Source organism: Staurois parvus, unplaced genomic scaffold (assembly GCF_062004578.1).
Source record: "Staurois parvus isolate SC_StPar_1 unplaced genomic scaffold, SC_StPar_1.0 ptg000151l, whole genome shotgun sequence".
Lineage (NCBI taxonomy): Eukaryota > Metazoa > Chordata > Amphibia > Anura > Ranidae > Staurois > Staurois parvus.
In genome coordinates, this window is record NW_028317947.1 from 7,446,152 (window position 1) to 7,466,021 (window position 19,870).

General features: G+C 41.9%; 1 protein-coding gene across 2 annotated transcripts in view; it reads left to right on the top strand.

Moving 5' to 3' along the window:
* THRA (thyroid hormone receptor alpha) overlaps nt 1-19,870 on the top strand; it is a 283,605-nt gene that overhangs the window by 72,529 nt on the left and 191,206 nt on the right. For both annotated transcript variants that reach the window (XM_089674381.1, XM_089674382.1), the window contains exon 2: nt 14,656-14,779. The gene's annotated coding sequence lies outside the window, so the exon portion shown is untranslated. The remainder of the gene's footprint in view (nt 1-14,655; nt 14,780-19,870) is intronic.

The following is a 19,870-nucleotide window of genomic DNA, read 5'->3' on the forward strand; positions in this document are numbered from 1 at the left end:
CTGGGAGAATTTAAAGTGGTGCTCCAGACAGGATTAAATGCAGAACATTAGTTTATGTTGACATTTAAATTTTATTTATGAGTTGCAATAGTGCATGTAGTGAAGGTTACAACTCCTTTATCCTTTCCTGCATGAAGCTAAGTCATTTTGTGGAAGCATATTGGGTTAGTTTTGTACCTTTATTGCATAGTTGGGGAGATCCCACATAAGCGGGGAAGAGATTGACTTCATTTCATTCTCTCAAATTTTCTAACTTGCTCTTAAATTTTCTAACGTTTTTATTTTTTAAGTATTCACATATGAAAAAAATGCGATCATTAATGTAAAAGGGGTTGACCCAAATATTATCTTGTCAAATCCAAGGCCGTGTGGCACTGTTGGGCGTTGTAGAATCTTTATTTCAAGTGTTCAGCATTCATGTACTTTGGGGTTAGGAAAATATCTTTGGTTATCCACGCAAACAGCCTATTTCTCAAGAGATGTGATTACTTCAAACACTGCTTGCAATAATTAGGAAGTGTCAGGACACTTTTGCAAGAGATAATTAGCCCTGAAAATGCTTGGTATAGTAGGCAAAGCGTGCAACCACGAGATTGGAATCCTGGCATTCCGGAGAAGGCAGGGCAACTGCAAACATTGTGACAGCTCATGGAAGCCCCGGATGCATTAGTGGAGGTATTAGTACATCAACTGCACTTCTCATAGCCACTGTGAGGAACCTGCTTTAGGGTCAACTTACACATTAAAATCCTACTGTACAATCATCCTTTGATTTACCAAAAATATGGAATACAAAGTCTGACCCGATCTATACAATCAATTTGTATCCAGTAGGGCAGGGCCTTGCACTACATACTTGTTGCTGTAAAAGGAAACCTGTTAACCCCTTCTTATCTGCTGTACGTATTTGGCAGCAGCGTGAAGGTGGGCCTTGTTCTTTCTTGTCACATACTGTATATGCTTTGCTGTTTTGTTTCGGGTGAACACTCATTTGCACGCCCCATGCTACTGGTCACAGACTGACAATCGGGAGCCAGTAGGTTGGGATTCCAATCACGTGATCATTGTGACAGCCAATCACAGTGACTATATGATCGATACAAACAATAAATAATGCACACATATGTAGTATCTTCATGCATGCCTGGAGGAGTAGGAATTGTTTTGGGGTTTTGTTTGTGGTGGGACATAGTAATAGCAGGGGAAAAAAATAAATAAATAAATAAATATATATATATCTATATATATATATAGATATATATATATAAATTTCTTTGGTATTTTTTACGTTTTTACGGTTCAGTCTGGAGATAAGTGGTGGTTGCTTGAAAAAGGGGAGGAACAGAGAAGAAAGGATCAAACAGCCTGTTTACACAATGCAGAGGAATAACCCCTTAGGTTCCACAGTGAGTATAACAAGCATGCTTTACTGCATATACAGACTGATTTTACTGTTGTGGGTTTAGTAACACTTTAACTCAAAGTATTGAAGCAAAAGGGTCAGCATGGCAGCCAGATAACTAGAAAGTATAAAAGGAGAAGCCAGCAAATGCAAGCGACATGCTTCTGTCATAACAGGTTCCTGTTGAGTTCCCAGTGACATCACTAGAAAGTTAGGTGTCAGGTCTAATTTTTTCAGGTACACTGACTACCTGGCTCTTTGGTTCTGTCCTGGCCTTAGTTGCACACACGCCAGTTGCTTTTTTCTGATGACTTCACCCTGGAGATGAGCACACATCCAAAATCTGCTCAACCGCAGATTCTGCTCTGCGATGTCTCAGTGTGGAATAACAAAGCAAATTCAAGCAGATAGCTTGTGTTGGACTAGAACTGTCATTGATAACACAGATTTTCCAAGAATGTGAAACAAATTATTTAATGGAAGTATTCGGACAGCCAGTTAGATAAAGAGAACCATTCATCTTTTCAGATAGCAGAAGCATTTTCCATGCTAAAGCTAATATCATATACTTTGTTCAGTAAGAATGATATATTGTGATAATAGCCATTCTGTCTGTGCTAGTTGTGGTCTTGCATTATATAATATTTCAGTGTCGAGGCACTGATAAAGAATATCCTGTGTTATATAACATCCATCATAAAAATTAAATTAACAGTTAACTCTATCCAAAATGGACATTCTAGGAATGGGTGGGTACTGTTGCAATGGATTACATGCCAGTTTCTTCTAGTTCTTCCAAGACTCCAGTGCTGCGGTTTACTAGGCATGATTAATGTCACTTCCACATTCATATGACCATAATGAGGGTGTCACATATTTGGTTATTTCAGACTTTTCACCTTTATTACTTAAGAAGAAGTTTTAAAGCCGAACTCCTTGAGATATATTCCTTAATGGACACAAGAGATAATAATCCACATTGTGTTCCTCAACTGCCTTTGCCAATCCAGATCTTACTTTGTAATGGAAGCAGTGACATCATCACTGTGCTCTATATAGGGGTCCAGCAGGCTTACCAACAAAGTGCTTGAGATATGTAGCCAGCATAAAAAATCAAATCAGAAATAACTGTTTATGTACAGTTGACGGTTATCATTGCCTGCCTAATGAATGCAAATTGATAGGAAGAGATGGTGGACAGATCACAGAAGTGTAGTTTGTGTGTCAGGACATGAAGAAAGAGCCTACATTATTCTTTCTCAACCTTTCTGCCCTCAAAGAACCCTAGGAAACGTTTTAAAATCTCCGGGAACCCCCTGAAATGTTCTCATCTACAGCTTGCAGTAGTGTAACCAGTAAGTTGTAGCTATTTCAATAAATATGTAAATATAACAAACACATAAAATATAACACAGAATTGCATATTAAATATCAGAACTACAAAATCACAAAACAGAATTTGTGGTAACCCTAACTTTTCATTGTTGGTCATTTTAGAATGCATGCTCTGCAAGCCTTTGCATTGGTGCTCACAGAAAAGGTTGCATTGGTGTACAGGAAAAGGTTGCATTGATGCACAGGGAAAAGGTTGCATTGGTGTACAAGGAAAATGTTGCATTGCTGTACAAGGAAAAGGTTGCATTGGTGTACAGGAAAAAGACTGCATTGGTGTACAGGAAAAGGTTGCATTGGTGTACAGGGAAAAGGCTGCATTGGTGTACAAGCAAAAGGCTGGATTTGTGTACAGGGAAAAGGTTGCATTGGTGTACGGGGGAAAAGGCTGCATTGGTGTACAGGGAAAAGACTGCATTGGTGTACGGGGAAAAGGCTGCATTGGTGTACGGGGAAAAGGCTGGATTGGTGTACAGGGAAAAGGTTGCATTGGTGTACGGGGAAAAGGCTGCATTGGTGTACGGGGAAAAGGCTGCATTGGTGTACAGGAAAAGGTTGCATTGGTGTACAGGAAAAGGTTGCATTGGTGTACAGGGAAAAGGTTGCATTGGTGTACAGGAAAAGGTTGCATTGGTGTACGGGGAAAAGGCTGCATTGGTGTACAGGGAAAAGGCTGCATTGGTGTACAGGAAAAGGTTGCATTGGTGTACAGGGAAAAGGTTGCATTGGTGTACAGGAAAAGGTTGCATTGGTGTACAGGGAAAAGGTTGCATTGGTGTACGGGGGAAAAGGTTGCATTGGTGTACGGGGGAAAAGGTTGCATTGGTGTACGGGGGAAAAGGTTGCATTGGTGTACAGGGAAAAGACTGCATTGGTGTACAGGGAAAAGACTGCATTGGTGTACAGGGAAAAGACTGCATTGGTGTACAAGGAAAAGGTTGCATTGGTGTACGGGGGAAAGGTTGCATTGGTGTACAGGGAAAAGACTGCATTGGTGTACAAGGAAAAGGTTGCATTGGTGTACGGGGGAAAGGTTGCATTGGTGTACGGGGAAAAGGTTGCATTGGTGTATGGGGAAAAGGCTGCATTGGTGTACGGGGAAAAGGTTGCATTGGTGTACGGGGAAAAGGCTGCATTGGTGTACAGGAAAAGGTTGCATTGGTGTATGGGGAAAAGACTGCATTGGTGTACAAGGAAAAGGTTGCATTGGTGTACGGGGGAAAGGTTGCATTGGTGTACGGGGGAAAGGTTGCATTGGTGTACGGGGGAAAGGTTGCATTGGTGTACGGGGGAAAGGTTGCATTGGTGTACGGGGAAAAGGTTGCATTGGTGTACGGGGAAAAGGCTGCTTTAGTGTACGGGGAAAAAGGCTACATTGGTGTACGGGGAAAAGACTGCATTGGTGTACAGGAAAAGGTTGCATTGGTGTATGGGGAAAAGGCTGCATTGGTGTACGGGGAAAAGGTTGCATTGGTGTACGGGGGAAAGGTTGCATTGGTGTACGGGGGAAAGGTTGCATTGGTGTACAGGGAAAAGGTTGCATTGGTGTACGGGGAAAAGGCTGCTTTAGTGTATGGGGAAAAAGGCTACATTGGTGTACGGGGAAAATACTGCATTGGTGTACAGGAAAAGGTTGCATTGGTATAGGGGAAAAGGTTGCATTAGTGTACGGGGAAAGGCTGCATTGGTGTACAGGAAAAGGTTGCATTGGTATACGGGGAAAAGGTTGCATTGGTGTACAGGGAAAGGTTGCATTGGTGTACAGGAAAAGGTTGCATTGGTATAGGGGAAAAGGTTGCATTGGTATAGGGGAAAAGGTTGCATTAGTGTACGGGGAAAGGCTGCATTGGTGTACAGGAAAAGGTTGCATTGGTATAGGGGAAAAGGTTGCATTGGTATAGGGGAAAAGGTTGCATTAGTGTACGGGGAAAGGCTGCATTGGTGTACGGGGAAAAGGTTGCATTGGTGTACAAGGAAAAGGCTGCATTGGTGTACAGGAAAAGGTTGCATTGGTGTACAGGAAAAGGTTGCATTGGTGTACAAGGAAAAGGCTGCATTGGTGTACAGGAAAAGGTTGCATTGGTGTACAGGAAAAGGTTGCATTGGTGTACAGGAAAAGGTTGCATTGGTGTACAGGAAAAGGTTGCATTGGTGTTACGGTGAAAAGGTTGCATTGGTGTACGGGGAAAAGGTTGCATTGGTGTACAGGAAAAGGTTGCATTGGTGTTACGGGGAAAAGGTTGCATTGGTGTACGGGGAAAAGGTTGCATTGGTGTACAGGGAAAAGGTCGCATTGGTGGTAAGCAATGAGCATGTCCGGGGAAGTAAAGGTGCAGTGCCTCTTACCTTCTCCATCCTCACGTTCACAAACTTTATTTGCCAGCTGCAGGTCTGTAGCCCTGCCCTGTCGCTGACCCTCAGTGATGATCAATAGCTATTTAGCTCCCTAGACTGCCTGGAACGTTTATCAGTAACTGCTGGGGGAAAAAATGAAATCACCATTGGGTAGATGTAAATCTGCTGCAAAAGTGGCAGAGCCACTGGGGACCAAGTGTTCCGCAAAACCCCGGTTGAGAAACCCTGTCCTACATGGGATTTTCAAGCTTTTACAGATTACTTGATTTGAGTCCTTGTGCAAATGAACGCAGTTATGTATTCATTTAAATCATTAAATGCATTTTCTAAATGCAATTAGTGTGAGTATGATGATGAAGCAGATTGATTTTTTTATTTCTTGGTATCATCCTTCTGTAGTTCCTGTTCAGCAGCAGCAGCAGTCAGTCAGGTGCTGCTAAAAGCACATGTGGTGCTGACAGAAAAGAGATCACCTATTTAGTGTGCTGTTCAGTTGTCCATTCAGTAGGCTGGCGATGCGTCCAGCATTCTTGAGCTGCAAAGAAAGTCAGGGATCTGTTTGCGTTTACTGATAGGGGTGCTAGAAACAGAAAACTGGAAAATACAGAATTACAAATCCCTTGGTGGCTAATAATTTCTATAAATTATATTAGGTATGTACAGTATTTAGCAGATTGATTGTAGTCCTGCGTTCACAATAATAACACGTCATGCACATTGGGCCTAAAAAAACGTGTTTATTGCCGTTTGGCCTTTTTTTTCAGCCTTTAAAAGAACTTGTATGTTAGCCTCTGTGTTCATGAACACAAAGGCTTTTACAGTTGTATTATAAGAGGAACGCTTACAGGGTTAAAATAAAAATCACCAGAGCTTTCAGGAGAGGAGCTTTTAAGCAGAAAAACATGAAACGCTTAAACGCAAGGTGCGGTTATGGGGGGGTTGCGAGTTAATTCATTCTAAAAAGGTCAGAATAAATTAATATTCTGGCCAATAGAATGCATTATTGTGCAAATGTGCATAAACGCATGTGTAATACATGGCTTTTACCATGTTTTTAAGCAGCTTTTCTCATGCCAGAGCAGTGAGAGGGGCTAAGCAGATGCCCTGTGGGTATGAGGCCTAAGTATGCATGATTGCCCAAGACATGTTCATATATGAGGAAAAATGTAAGTTGTGTATATTGATTATACACATACGTATAGAACATGTACTAATTGGGATGTGTTACATAATAATACAAAACTGGAGAGTGCAAAATCTGGTACAGCTCTACATAGAAACCAATCAACTTCCAGGTTTTATTGTCAAAGCTTAATTAAACAAGCTGAAGTTAGAATCTGATTGGCTACCATGCACAGCTGCAACAGATTTTGCACTGTCTAGTTTTAGTAAATCAACCCCAAAGTGTCTTGAAGCTATTCAAAAAAACAAAAACCTGCTCTATGTAACTTGTTACCTTACACTAGTATTGATCTTGCTGTGCTGTGTTGTAATAAATGTCCATATAGTTACACTGATAATGACTGTTTTGCTCCCTTTAATAACAAGCACACAATAACAATTTCCTGTGATGATGAGCGCTGGCGGCTGTGTCTCAGCAGGGACTGTCGTGGCGAAGGGGTTAATTGGTTTGGAAGCACACATCAGAGAAAAGGTGGGGTGTTGCTATGCTGTGCGGTAGGGAGGGGTCTGCTGTGCGTTCTATATGTGCATGTGGGGACCTGCCGTTGGTGGGGGGGATTAATCCCACAAGGGGTCATGAACTAGCAGGCAGAGCTCTGACTGTGTTCTGTGTGTGAGCTTGTAGCCAGCTCTGCATTCAAGTTAAGGGGTTACTGTCACAGTTTGTGGGCTTTGTATGTGTCGGGGAATGGCTGTGATTTGGCAGTAGTGAACATCCTTCGTCTTTCATACTTTGGGATTTGACAAAGAGTACGCTATTGTATACTGGAGCTTTTTGTTTCCTTGCACCGAAAAAGTTGTCCGATTTAGTTCACACGACTTCTATGCATTTGCCAGCGAAGGAGTTAAAACGCTCACCCTCCACCCCTCCTGCATGGCCTCTAAAATTCTTTATACAGCTGTCCTAGGGCAATGTACATTTATGAGATGGTGGATGCACCAATGCTCTCATTGTACAATATATGAGATGGGCAAGTCGGCAAGTTCAGCTGGCTCTTGTGTGCCCGAACATATATTTTGGTACCCCAGCTCATATGGGACACTGACTGCCATGCATGGAATAGTGTATCTGCACAGAGAGGTTAAGTCGCCTTTGCAACAATAATTTAATTAGGATTTTAACTTTGTACAAGTGGAAGGAACCTCAACGTGCCTCCATATGCAAACCTCTTGAGCATTTAGTTTCTTAATGTTAAAACTAAAACTCCCAGGGCTGTCTGTGGTTTAGCTCCTTTTGGATGGGTTCTGCCCCTTTAGGGGTTCAATCCACCAGTCCACCCAGAAGTGATTTTTCAGGTAAAGGTGACATCCAGGGGCTGTTGGGTACATATTGAGTCTTCAGTTTCTTTACTACTCTGGAAATAGGAATCCCCTAACAATGACATAGCATAAGGCTGCAGCAGGGGCTGATCTGTGACATACAAGAGATGTACAGGCACCAGGAGTGTGCCATCTCGAGCCAGCATCTTAAGACGTAGATAAGAACCCTGGAAAATTCTTAAATAATATGTTATCCTCATGATAAAAGCAGATGAAGGCTGGAGTATTGTGATCGCCGTGATAAATGCCAAACACAGTGCTTAGCATGCATGAACTTAAAGGGGACCCCCCATTCCTGCTGGGTTACCCACAAAAAACCTATTTGCATGCTCTATGATCCAGCAGTGTTCTGTGGGGATCTGACAGTCTGGTCTTGCGTTGCCATCTTCTCTGATGTTTTCAGGATCTGGCTTTATCTTCTGGGCACTGCAGCCAATGCATGCGCGTCATCAGTGGGCCAGTTGCAAGAACGGGGAAGACACAGCCTGCCCCCTGGTGAGGCAATCAATGTACAGTAGAGTACCCCAAGGCTTCCTGGGATGCGTGATCCCTGGAGGATGTGGGCTATTACTTATGTCATTCTCCCCTAGGTGGGAATTCTTTTTAATTTGTTTTGTTTCTCTTACTTCAGGCACAGCAACATGCCAGTAAATGTGTTCTCTTCTGACTCCAGCATTCATGTGATACCACCTAATAGTGATTGTCTCCTGTGTAACAGGAAACCTTATTTTTCACAGATGTAATTATTGCATTTGCTTGTCTACTGGCCTGCAAGATTTTTAGATCTGGAGCACTCATGGGTTCTTCTAACAACTTTTCTGTAGCCTAGTTTAGGAAGACATCTGGAAATGAAGGGGTTAAGCAATATGGCGTTGCTGACAGTAAGAATGTACTTATTATGCAGGTATTTGGCACGGAGTATGTTAACCTCACACTTATTCTCTGATTTTATGTATTTGGCAACCTTGTTCTGTGGTTAAGATTCCTCTTTTTGAATGTCTGGGACTCATGCTCATATTCGTTTTTTTTTTTTTTTATTGTGTAGGTGTCTGGATTTAGAGAGTGTATGTTTTCACTTGATCTGTAGATCTCCCACTCCCTGGGTGTCATAGATTTCCTGTAGACTGCAGTGTAATTAATACATCCTGGGGGCTTCTTTGAGGTTTACAGTGTGGGGATTCAGGTTGGTGGAAGCAGGTTGTCTCTCACTAGTCCTTCCACTCAAGACACTCAAGTAAAATCCTCTAGAGTTGATTCTGCCAGTGTCTTGAGTATGTAGAGGTTACAATTGCACTTATTATGCCAGCAAATCTTGCTCTCATACTTCAGGTATGTGTTTTTAGAGATGTTAAAAGAAAAATTCCAGCCAAAAAAAACTTGTAAATGACAACTTTTGTTGGGTTTTAAATGCTATCAGTGTCCTTTATCACCATGTCAGTGACTGTTCACTTTTAGGCTACGTTCACACTAGCTTTGTCAGCAGGCGTTTGGGAAGTGTTTTTAACGCTTCTCAAATGCCTATGAAAACTCTGCACATGGCAGCACACAGTGCTGTTCACATTGAAGCGTTAGCATCGCATTGCGTCACGGCAAAACTGGCGCCTCATGTCGAGTCAGGAGGAGTTGAAGCCTCCCATTCAAGTCTATGGTGCTGCTCCTCAAACACCTGGCAGGCGTTTGCAGAGCGTTAATACCATTTAACTTCATTATAGGCATTTGTGGTGCGGTTTTAACACTTGGCAAACGCCTCAAAAACGGCGTTTGGGGAGCATTTGAGGAGCGTTGAAAACACTTCCCAAATGCCTGTCTAACACCTGTCAAACGCTATAGGGGCATTTGGCAAGAGTTAGAAATAAGTCAAGTGTGAACGAGCCCTAACAAAGGAAGTTGCCGTTATGGGGACACAGAGCAGTACAATCGTTACACTGGTTACTAAAGCAACTTTGTGACTTCAGCAAAAAGACCTCAATAACTGTTCCCTGCAAGGGAAAAAGCTGAATATCTCAGACTCGTGCAAATGCTCCTGATACTAAAACTGTTACCTTTGCGGTGCGGTTGAGCCCATACAAAATGAGTGGGCTGAAATTGCACTGTAAAGAATTGAATGTGATTTGAACATGAATTCAGTTTGATTCCTGTCCAAATCGCATGCGGTTTCCCGTACAGCTTCTGTGTTAACCCCGGCTTGCAGGCTTGTCATAGTGACTTTAGGCCTGAGTTCACAAAGGAGCTTTTTGGGAAACCAAACTGCTCCAGCTCCCGATCCTACTGTGGACATCATTCTCAGTAAAAGTAGTGAAATGCACTTTTTCACCCCAAGAGGGTAAAAGTATTTAGGGGATAAGTGATGGACACTATTGATATTGAATTGTGCACAGATGTACATGCAGCACATTTGCAGAAGCAATATTACACTATATTAGTTTTTTTTCTTTGGAGATTTGGGAGTCACTTTATTGGAAGATCAAAGGATAGTGAGGCATTCTATGGCACACAACACATCATAGTCAAAGAGATTCTGGTGAGAAGACAGGAGGATTGGAGCGCAAAGCTGTGCGACTTTTTTACCCAGGGGGGTATTGGACTGTCAGCTGCACTTTCGTTTTATGTTGTATTCTGTGGCGCTTATTATAATTCCTAATATTGGCGTGTACTTGACCAAAAGTATGTGGACTCGTACTCACCTGTAAAAACATGGTATCGGTGCATCCTTGGCTGGCACCAAATCCAAGCTCACTGTGTTCTTTAGAGTTCACGACTTCCGGGAGTGCCAAATGCTTTGTTCCCTACCACATGCAGTAGTCCCTCCCACCGACCCCTCACTACTGTCTCCTCTACTGTGGGCTAGCAAGAAGATGGACAGTACAGAAAGTGTCTAATGCTAAAGACTTTGCAGGACTTTCCACCTCTGGAAGAGATCTTCTTGGTGAAAGGAAGGAGTTGTTTTAACCTTCCTTATGCTACTTGAAAAACTGTTTTATTGTGTCCCACTTGAGGGTATTGCCCCTCAATTTCTTTTTTGTCTGAAACCTGTCAAATAGACTGGCAATAAAGAGATTTTACCTCTAGACAGGTAGTGGAGAGGAAATCTGCCAAATGGGGGAACAGCAATACAAAGAAGACAATGGTTACTATCTTCACCCTAAGGGCTTATGCATAATGGTGTATTGTTTGTACACTGAATCTTGCATCATTATGTATACAGCTCTGACATGGCTACACGTTGTTGATACTTAACATTTTGGTAACAGTGGTGGACAGTAGGGTCCATATACACATTTAACATCAAATATGGTCCATAGGCCATGAATGCAGATTTTTAGTTTATGTAGCTATTCCTAGACTGTAAGCTCGAAAGAGCAGGGCCCTCAATCCCCTCATGTTTTGCATTGTATTGGTATTGTTCTGTCACATGTTCTGTCCCCCTTTGTAATGTACAGCGCTGAGCGAACTATTGGCGCTTTATAAATACTGTATAATAATAATAAACCTGGCGGACAAAAGCAGGCAGTGTGTAGAGGATCATAAAATACAATGCTGTTGCATCAGATCTTTATAAATGATAGATTAGTACTGAAGTCTATACCTTACAATCATGGTTCTTTTTTCACCCTATGTAACCTATTAACATTGTCTGCAGACTGCATACGGTTTTTATGTGCAAATCACATGTACCTTGTGAAGTAGACCTGGTGCAGTTGTCACAGTAGCTGAGTAGATCTGCCTAACAATCCCTTGAATAGTCTACTGGCATCCCTGCTATATGGCTTTAAATATTATTGTATGTGTTTCCTATTCAGTACCCTTCTATTTTAGAGGTCTATTTTCATAAATGGTGTTGCTAATTGTATCTAAGGATGAGCAGTCAAATTTAATATGCACTCTCCTATTAACTTTATTGCATTCTGACATCAATTTCAGAAATATGTCACCAACAATGTTGGCAACATTTTACCACAATGCATATTTTTTACTTAAAGTGATTTTAAAGACTTTGTTTTTAATTTAAAATAAAAAAAGTTGTTATAATTACATGCTCTGTGCAACGATATTGCACAGAGTCAGTCCCTTACCTCTTCTTTGATGTTCCCTACCGGCACTGTCCTCTCCTTCTTCCAGCAGGTGCCACCATAGGAAGTTGGAAAGTGAACAGCCTATTGGCCTTTAGTAAATCCCATTTGTATCCTCTTCTAAAGAGAATAAGCTCTGGTTCTTCAGTGATTTGGTTCCAAGAGGCATGCTCTAACTTTTTATTTTATTTTTTTTTAATGCTCGTGTGCCTGGGCCTAAAACGATTAAACCCTACTTTTATTCTTCATATTAGACCAGCCATTTGCAACCAGGGTTCCTTCAAAGTCTGCTAGAGGCTTCTTGAGCTGTGGCTGATTGACTTCTCATCGAATGGTTCCTGCATAGTATGTGGACCTTTGTCACTTGGCAGAGCCAGTGGCATTGCACTAATGATTTTTTAGTGTCTCTAAGTAGGACATTCTGGCCACCACTGTAGAGGGGAGATTATTTCTACTGAACCCTAATGAACTGGTTTTAATTCAAGGGTGCCTCTAAGTCATGGTTTCTCAACCAGGGTTCCATGGAACGTCAGGAGGTTGCTAGGGGTCCTTGAGCACTGAGCTATTTCTGTCTCTTAGAGAAGTTCCTAATGACACCATTGATCTTTTTCTAAAGGGGTAATTCTTCCCAAAAACCACAAGCATAATGAACATTTTTTTCTACTGACCATCACACTAATATATCATTAGCTGTAGATATGGTATTTTTAGCAGGGGTTCCCTGAGACTGGAAAGTTATTTCAAGGGTTCTTCTGTGTTGAAAAGGTTAAGAAAGGTTGCTGTAAGGGGTAAAAAGGTTAGGAGAGGGTGTGTTAGAGCTTCTCTGATTCCTCAGCTATTTGGCTCTGAAGAGGTGACTCTTTTGGTATCTGTTTCTAGAGAGATTATGTTTTGAATACTTTGGTGTCTGGCTCTGAAGAGGTTAAGCCTGCTCTGATTGTACAGGTGTCTGGTTCTGGAGAGATCAGCCTGCTCTGATTGTACAGGTGTCTGGTTCTGGAGAGATCAGCCTGCTCTGATTGTACAGGTGTCTGGCTCTGAAGAGGTTAAGCCTGCTCTGATTGTACAGGTGTCTGGTTCTGGAGAGATCAGCCTGCTCTGATTGTACAGGTGTCTGGTTCTGGAGAGATCAGCCTGCTCTGATTGTACAGGTGTCTGGTTCTGGAGAGATCAGCCTGCTCTGATTGTACAGGTGTCTGGTTCTGGAGAGATCAGCCTGCTCTGATTGTACAGGTGTCTGGTTCTGCAGAGGTTAAACCTGCTTGGAGTCTTCAGGTATCTGGTTCTAGATGGATTATTCTTGCCCTTTTTTCTGCAGGTGTCTTGATCTCACGAGGTTATACTTGCACTCTCTCATTTCCTGCATCCTTAGACGCTCCTGGGTTAACTATTTTTAGAACCTCTATTTTCAGTTGTGTCACATTAACCTTTTGCCTGCAGGATAGGCCAGGGCAGCATGTTTTACACTTTAATGCATCTTCAGAAGACAGGGGTCATGTCGTGTGAAAGGTTCAAGCAAATATTTTGGCTTACCTAGAGAACGTTCAGTCTCCAAATCTTTGATGTGAGTGGCTCAAGCATTTTGGAAGCTTTATGCATATCATACTAACAGACCCTACTGCCTTCAGTAAAGCCTTCGTACTTGTCATTTCGGAAGATACCCGTTCAGCAGACCTTTCATGTTATTGATTTTTTTTTTTTTTCTACATTAATCAGCTTGGGTTTTCCAAATTGTTTTACTCTAGAAAACGTGTTTTGAAAATAATTGGCTTATCATGCATTAATCATGTGCCTACAGATTAGTTCCTGTACTTGTAGATATAGGCATTTCAGTCACTGCCCTTTGAAGAATTTCAGTGTAATGTTCATATTCAAACACAATCTCAGGCCAATTTAATAGGAAACAAATTAGAGCTGAGCTGAGGGCAAATAGGATACACATATGGCAAAGGAGTTGTCATTTTTGTGACTTGTAAATCAAGTAGATGACACCACGTTTTATGCAAGAAATTAGGCCTCATGCACACAGGATGTTTTGCAAACTCTCCTAGAAGTCTTTCCTTCTGGCAGCAGCATTTTGGAAGAATAAAAGCCTGACACTAGTGTTCAAAGCGTTTACAAGCTTTTAGGCGCGTTTACAGGCGCCAAGAGCTGGAGCGTTAATTCATTTCATTGGCCAGAATATGAATTTATTCTGGCTATTAAAATGACTAAACCCTCAAATGCTAACGTCGCCTAGAGTTTAGGTGCGTTTAGCAGAGTCAAGTGTTTTTTCTACCAAAACTCTGCTGCTCCTAGACGCACTGGTATTGTTTTTTTTTCTTTATACTGCCTTTAAAAGCTTCATCCGCTAAATGCTGCTAAACACATTGTGTGCATGGACACATAGGATAACATGCTGGGGAGTTTAGATGCAGGGGAAAAAATAAGCAGCTGCAAAAATGTCCACTGTGCATTAGGCCTTAGTATCATGCACCTATCATGCCTGTTACAGAAAGTTTCCTGGCCCACAGCAAGGAGTGGAGAGGGACAAACTTTAGGTGGGCTGAATACCTACTACAAGCTTAGTACACAGAATCTGCATGGATAGAGACGTGAGTCTGGAGTTTAAATTGAAAGCAATATATAATTGCATTAAATGCTGCTTTTATATCTTCATGAAGTTTAGCTTTAACCTCAACGTGTGTTTTTGGATTGTGGCAGGAAACCCACACAGAAACAGGGAGGAAATATAAACTCAATGTAGATATTGTTCCACATAGATCAGAACCCCAGATCCAGAGGTGCAAGGCCAGGTCATTTAGCCACCATTCTCTAGCATCTAGTTTAAAGGCATTTATTTTTATTTAGGGGCTTGTCAGAATTGCTGTGCTGCTAGGATATAGGAATAGCTGTGCCCAAGTTCTCACCTTAATCTTTTTTTTTTTTTTATAGTGACATTATTTGATAAAGTTGGACATCCAAAAAAATGGGAGCAAGAGTGACAACTGGACCGTAGAATCCTCTGAACCTACCCTACATAACCTCCACCTTTTACATTGCTTCGTCCTGTCCACTGGTATTTATCTTTTTGGGGTTTTTTTTTTCAACTTCACCTGTGATTTTTATCTAATTTATCTTTATATATTCCATGTTTACCTGAAAGAGAACTTGTCAGGATAAAAATGTGGTAGCTGCTATTACATGTTTGCTTTACTGCTTATTAATTCCCTGACCCCAGACAAGCAATTCCAACTTGTGTACTTATATCTGGTCACTCGGTATCTTGTGAAACAAACATCAGGATTACCACTTTCAGAAGTTTGCATCTTCAAAAATAAAGGTTCATGCACATGGTTGCATTTGGGTATACAGCTCTAGAATCCATGTATTTCCATGTTCAGGGGTCCACAGGTATTGTTCACAGCTGTGGCCAACAGACTGTACAAATCAATAACAGGCTGTCAGATGCTGCTGCTGTACACCTGTAATCACGCATTTGAGTGGTTACACACATACAAGAACAGATAAGTGGCTGGATTCATTGTTACAGGCCTACAGCATGTCATTGATTTGTACAGTCTGCATGACTGTGTGGATGTTGGTGTTGTATGCCCAAATGTGTCAGTATGTATGACTGGGTAGTAGCAGCTACTATATTTCTTGTGGCTTATTTTTTTATGACCATTTTTCTTTAAATTGGTTTGTGTTATAATGGCTTAATACACAAATGAAATACAGATAAGGGATCTGTTTTACCATTCGAAGATTTGTAGTTGTGTCCATCCAGTCCTGGGATTTACACAGCCACATAAGACAACAGAGCCAAGTGGATGACACCACTTAAAGGACAACTTCAGTCTTGTAACAGGTTACACCCGTATTTAGGTTGTAACCTGTTACAGGACAGCTCCTGCCCCCGCACTCCCCTCACACCTGGGAGGTACAGGCAAGCAGCTGACAGAGAGTCTGTAGGAGCCTGGCATTGCACCTGCAAACTATTGATTGCGAGTACAGTGCTTTACAGGCTGCAGTGTAAAAAAAAAAATTAACTTTTGCATTTTTTTTTAATATATAGAAAATGTGAACTTATCCTTTCAGCTGGCCATAGATGGATTGCTTCATCCACACAAACGAGGTGGATGGAGGAATACCCCCAGCCAAGGCAATGTATTTGAACAGCTGGTCCCTGCACTGTCAGAATACACTGACTAGTTGCTGCAGCTGATCATCAAAAGTTTTCCAACTTGTCTGTTAAAAGATAAGTTCACATTTTAAAAAAATAAATAAATTAGCATTTTTTTGCAGGTAAAAAAATGTACATTTTTAATTTGAAGCTTGTAAAGCATTGCACCCGCAATTAGCAGATCGCAGGTGCCATGCAGGACTCCTGAGATCATTTTAGTGTGTCTTTGTGCTCCTACCTCGTACGGGCAAACAGATACACACTGGCAGAATCAGTGAACTACCACAACGCTCAACAGCACCGTGGTAATTCATTGAGAACTACAAGCCAAGAAGCAAAGGCTGTCGGGACTTGTAGTTTTCTATTCACAGAAAACTGTGAATGAATGATGTGGCGGCGGCCTGCATGGCTCTGTATTTTTTTTTCATGTGACGTGTCCGTTTACACCCGCCTGCTTCCGATCCTGTCTGACAAAAACTGACAGATGGGGATACGTGCACCATTCATCTAGCGGATTGGATGACAGCAGGATGTAAATAGACAGGATGTCCATTTACATCTGACTGCCCTATAGAGGAGAGCGGGCTATGTCTGTGCTCGCTCTACACAAGTGCAGCAGACACGGACCTGTCACCCGCCTGCTCAGCGGGGATCAGCGGACCGATCCCCCGCTGTGCAGGCGGATCCGCTTGATGGAGTCCACCCCGTGTGAAAGGGGCAAGGAATATCCCTCATATTGGAAAGATATTCTTTTTCTCTCCTGTTGAGTCTACTAGACAGAAAGTGGTGGAAAATCTTGCGAGACACAGATGGCAAAAAAATACTGACAGCGGTTTTAAACCTCCTCTATTCTGTCCAAACTGTGGTGTCTCCTCTCCATTTTTCTGCGTACTCTATCACAATATTCCTTGTCAACATATGTACATGCAACACACTCGATTGGCTCCCAGTCCTGTCTTTTTTTTTTTTCCTCATTTTGAATGCTGCACAGGGGACAGGAGGCAGGTATACAGTCAAATTCAGGTACTTGCATTTAAAGGAGAGCCAAAAAAGAAGTTAAAAATGAATAGTTTAATAAAAGATAAAAATAACACCAACATTTACTGCAATATTCACCTTCAATCCAGAGATTTACACAGCAGTACTATTTTCTGACACTAGACACCCCCAGTCTGATGGCCAGCATCATTCAGCCCACTTCCTCTGAGCCTGGGTCATCCTGCCTTGTCACTAGACAGAGAAATGCAGTTTGTGTTAATGTATCTTGTGAACGTATTCTTAATGTTTAGTAATTGCAAAACTGTCAAGGATATTTCCAACAAAAAAGCAAAATATCCCATTTTATTTTCTCAGTTTATAACCTGCGTATTTTGTGGCTAGACATCTTGAAATGGGGTCTCACAACATGTTGTTGTGTTTCTTGTTACACTGATAAGTGGGGTCATACCACAAAACAGCTGGGCACCTATGTATTATTCTGTTGTTTATATATTGGCCCCTGAATGATTAAGCTCTCTTTTTTTTTTTTTTTTATTGGCCCCTGTTCCTGTTTGTATCATGGTGCCCATTATCGTTTGTATAGGTGCTTACACCCAAGGGCTTTTTCAACAAAGTAGTGGAGACATTATTCAATAACCCATACTGACCAATCAGATTTTTTTTTTCCTTGGTATAGAGAAGTGGTCTCCAAACTGTGGCCGCTTTCTTTTTCTGGCCCTTAGGGCACTGTTCCTCCCACTGACATGAGGCGCTGTTACATGAGGCACTGCTGACACCAACAATGAGGCACCATTCCTTCCACTGACACCAACAGTAGGGCACTATTCTTCCCAAGGACACAAACTATGGGGCATTATTCCTTTTAATGACACAGACAACAGGGCACTGTTCCTTCCATTAACACTAACGATGGGGCATAATTCCTCCAACTTATACCAATGATGGGACACTATTCCTCCTTCTAGTGATCACAGGTGCTATGTAATTGTTTCTATTCCCGCTGACCTCCAAGCCTGAAACATTGGGGTTGATTTACTAAAGGCAAATAGACTGTGTACTTTGCAAAGTGCAGTTGCACTTTGAAAGAGCATGTGTTCCAGAGCTTAGTAAATGAGCAGAAGCTCTGCTGACTTTCATCATCCAATCATGTGCAGAAGCTCTGCTAACTTCCATCAACCAATCATGTGCAAGCAAGTTTCCTCGCATGTGATTGGGTATTTTTTGCAAAGTGAACCTTTACCTCATTTACTAAGCTCTGGAGCAACTGCTTTTGCAGAGTGCAGCTGCACTTTACAAAGTGCACAGTCTATTTGCCTTTAGTAAATCAACCCCCTTGTCTGCTCCCACTGACCATAGTCCACCCCTTTAAAGGAGAATTATGGCCAAAGCTTTTAAAGTCCTAATTCTCCTATGGATCACAGGAGTACACTTAGTTCTGCACTCGTGTGACCCGTCACTCAGCAGATCCAGACTCTGAAAGGATCCTGACTTTAATGTCAGGGTCCATATAGATGCCTGGACCGGCAACTGGCTCAGCCTCTCAGTGCGCCGCTGAGAGCCTGAGGTAGCTGTTTCTGCTTCCTCCACAGCCTGCCACTCCAATGAGTGCTGGAGGGGCAGAGCAGGTGCTGATGACTGACATTCACCGCTCTCTGCTCAGTGAAGACTAAGAACTGAGCAATCAGCCGTCTGATCGCTCAATTCTCGGTCTTAGAGGCAGCGGGGGACAGATGCAGCATCCACCTAGGTGAGTATCTAGGTTTGTTTATTTTTTTTCAATCCTAAACTTCTCTTAAAGTCTCAAAGACAGTAAATTGGCCCTTTGTTTAGAGAGTTGTGAATTCCCTGGTCTAGAGCAATCAGCACAATTCTTTTAAATTGCTGCACTGTGCAATTGCTTTCTACTTCTTAATCGTGCAACAAATTCTATTTTACTCTTGTATCCCTTCTGCATTACTTTACCCACATTTTACCCCTTTGTCTCCTGTTACTAAATAGTCTCGGCATACCACAACACCACACCTCGCTGATGCCCCCACCTCTATCTGGGCTGAGTAAATAAGCAGATTAAAGATGTGGATTTGCATGTGATTGAAGTGGGATGCTGCAGTTCAGTGATTCCCACGCTGAACCATGCAGGCACTACCACCATCCGCCTTCTCCGACATGCCACCACTGCCCCTACACCAGCATTACTAATGCCACCACAACCCCCTTTTACAGAGAGGTACATACCCCATAATAATAAGACAGATAGAGCCTCTTGTAAGCAGGCATGCTTTCTAATATAAGCTGCATTGTTATGTAGCCCAGCTCTTAATCTGTTTTCTGGATAATATTTTGTTGACTTCATTGGCAGCCTTCTGTTTTTTTTTTTTTGTGACATTATCTGGTGTGTTTACTTGGAATAGATGCAAAGTTCCTAGAGCTTCTCTGATATAATCATGTACTCTTCTCATTCATAATAACTGAGATTGTGTAGTTTGGAAGTCATTTGCTTTTATGTGCCAGCAGGAGTTGAAGAATTAAGATTGAATTGAGGCAGTGCAGACTAAAGCTACCCATTGAAGCGGAACATATATGAATAGGTTTGTACGATCAGCTAGGCCTATGCAGAATGGTGTAGAAATCGACTTATTTGGTGTCAATTAAGATTTAGTCTTAAAAAAATTACCTATAAAAATGATTTCTAGATATGGTTTCAGCTACAATTGTTTGTAATCAGAGCTCCAGAGTGACAGCTGAGAGATTCTCAGAAAGGGTAGAAAATGAAACAAATCTCTTCGATGAGTTAAAAATAGTCATTAACCAAAGCCTGATATATAAGTCGCTGAGTTCAGAAGCGCTCCACCAAATGGGGGGTGCCTCAGAGATAGGGGTTACCCTGATTGGGAAATCCAAGTGCAATAGCGCCAATAAGAGTGCCAGAACAATGTCTTTGGAGTCCAAAGTATTTTATTGATTGCACAAGAAAGCAACAGGCAG